The sequence below is a fragment of the Bison bison genome, unplaced genomic scaffold (genome assembly GCF_000754665.1).
Source record: "Bison bison bison isolate TAMUID 2011002044 unplaced genomic scaffold, Bison_UMD1.0 scf7180017864367, whole genome shotgun sequence".
Taxonomy (NCBI): Eukaryota; Metazoa; Chordata; class Mammalia; order Artiodactyla; family Bovidae; genus Bison; species Bison bison.
In genome coordinates this window covers 5740826-5743168 of record NW_011494939.1, presented here as the reverse complement: position 1 = coordinate 5743168, position 2343 = coordinate 5740826, and positions in this window count along the sequence as shown.

The window sequence follows — 2343 nt, the reverse complement described above, 5'->3', positions numbered from 1 at the left end:
CGGGCTGGGTCTAGGGATCGTCCCCCTCCCCGCGGGCAGCCTTAGCCTCACCGTCGCGTCATCTGCGGAGTTCTGGGCCGCACGACAGGACTGGGGTGGGTGGTGCTGCCTCTGCGCCCAGGGCTTCCTTCAGTCTGGACACCTGCGAGGCGCCCGCTCTGGACTCCCGCTGCGACCGCTCTGGGTCCGCACAGGGGCGTCGGCCCTAAGGGTGCAGGTCCCGCCCCCGCTCGGAAGGCCGCCCCTCCAGCCGGTCTCGGCCCCGCCCGCCGCTGCGGCTGGGCTGCTGCTCCCCGCCCCATTCGCGCGCGGTACCGCCTCCGCGCCAGCCCCGGCCGCTCCAGCCCCTGCAGCTCCAGCCAGACCCGGCACCGCAGTGCAGGAGCCGCATCCCCGCCGCCGCACAGCCCAGCATCAGTGAGAGACCCGGGCCTTTGAGGCCCCTCCCTTTCTATCCTTCAGGAAATGAGGCGTTCTGCAGGTGCAGCAGAAGGGCTGCAGGCTCCCCCAAACCAGCACTGCAGCAACTCCAGCTACCCCGATTATCCCACCTCTACCCTCTTCACCCCTCACCCCCACAATGGCTCAACTTTTCATCACTGCAGAGACCCTAATCACTGCAGCGAACCCCAGGGCCGCATCACCATAGGACCCCCGTCCCAAAAGCTTGATCCTTTCCTTTGCACAGTGCTCCTCCATCACTGCACAAACCTTCTCCATCCTGCAGGTGTCTTCAGCTAGTGTGACCACTTCAGTCCACTCCATGCAGTGATTCCCATCACTGCAGCGATTCTTCCCCCTCCAGCTGCCAACCTTCCCACCACTGCAGTGCCATCTCCTCACTTTTTTCTGGGGATGGGGAGGGTTGGCGGATTGCTCTCTCAGGCTATAACTTCCAGGAACCTTCAGTTGTCCACCACCTTGGAAGTGAAGCCTTTCAACCTGCAGAGCCTTCTGGTGGCTGTAGACTGCCCCCATCATAGAAATGACCTCCACCCCAAACACATCACTGCAGCACCTGCAGGAGAAAACATCCCGGCAGCCTGTAATCAGGTTCCTTTGTTATTGGCTGGACTGACAGTGTTATGCTGCAAAAGATTAGGAAAGTCCATAAAATCTTCCCCCAAGAGCCCTGGGAAAGTGACCATGTCTGGTGTCACCCATGCAAACTTTCTTGCAGCAGCCACACCCAACTTCTGCAAAGAGAGCTTGGGGAGACCTGGGGGTAGGGGGCAGTCAGTGGGGAGTGGGCTTTCAAGTTAAGCTCAGCATTCTCACTCCTCCCTATTTACTCTATCCTGATTCTAGTCACTTATTCCACACTGGTCCCAGGGAGAGATCCTCTGCCTTCTTGAGCACTGAACCCCTCAGTTCAAGCCTTTCACTTGCTCAAACCACTTAGCATGGTGGAAACAGCTTGGCCTTTTCCCAGGGAACTTCATGGGTGGAAATGCACAAGGATGATATAGGAGGCATAGCCAACATCACAATGATCTAGCTCACTGGGAGCTCCAGCAGAGTTGCAGCCCTATTCTTTCCACACTGTCTAAGCCCTGACTGCATGTCCTTTCTTCTCCCTTCTCTATTGAACCCTCTCCCAGCCTCATTCAGAGTTGAATGTTCCTCTACCAGGCTTGGGGAGAAATGGTAGATGGTGGGGGTGGGGTGGACAGGCCCTCCAGGGACTCCAGGTCCCTAGGCAGTGCCAGCCTTGACCTTGAGGGCTCCATGGAAGTCCAGGCAAGTGACCACCTCCTCATAGGTGTTTGGTGCTTTGCCCCTTCTGTGAACAAGCCAAAAGCTACAGGTACAAACATGAAGCTGCAGGGAACAGTCATTAAGGGTCCTCAAACACGCAGAAATGGAAAAAGATGTCCTTGCCTCGGTTCCTGAGGAAAGCTTGACTGTAAAACAGTGTCCCAGGAAGATGGTTTCTCTGTCAGAGACTAGAAAACACTCTGGAAGAAGCCAAGCTTTGCTTGGAAGCTGGGCTGGCCCTAAGATCCTCCTGCTGGGGAGGCTGTCTAAGCTGAGGCAAATGGAGTGAGAAGTGGGTCTGCAGTTCAACCAGAGGTGTAAAGCGTCCTGCAGGATGGGGTAAGGGTGCAGGCAGCCAGGCCCTGGAGATGACGGGGTTCTGTGGAGGGGCTCTGAGGCCTAACTGGGAGGCATGCTGATAGAGGGGCTGAAGCATGGCAGGTGGCTGAGGACCAGAAGGGGAGCACAGACCCAGAGGGTCCCAGAACCCGGTTTCAGGAGGTGGAGGAGATTCTAGGCACAATGGCTTGGAGCCTGAGTGCTCTGCTGTGTGCCAGGTGTAGGGGAGGACATGGCGGATAGAGA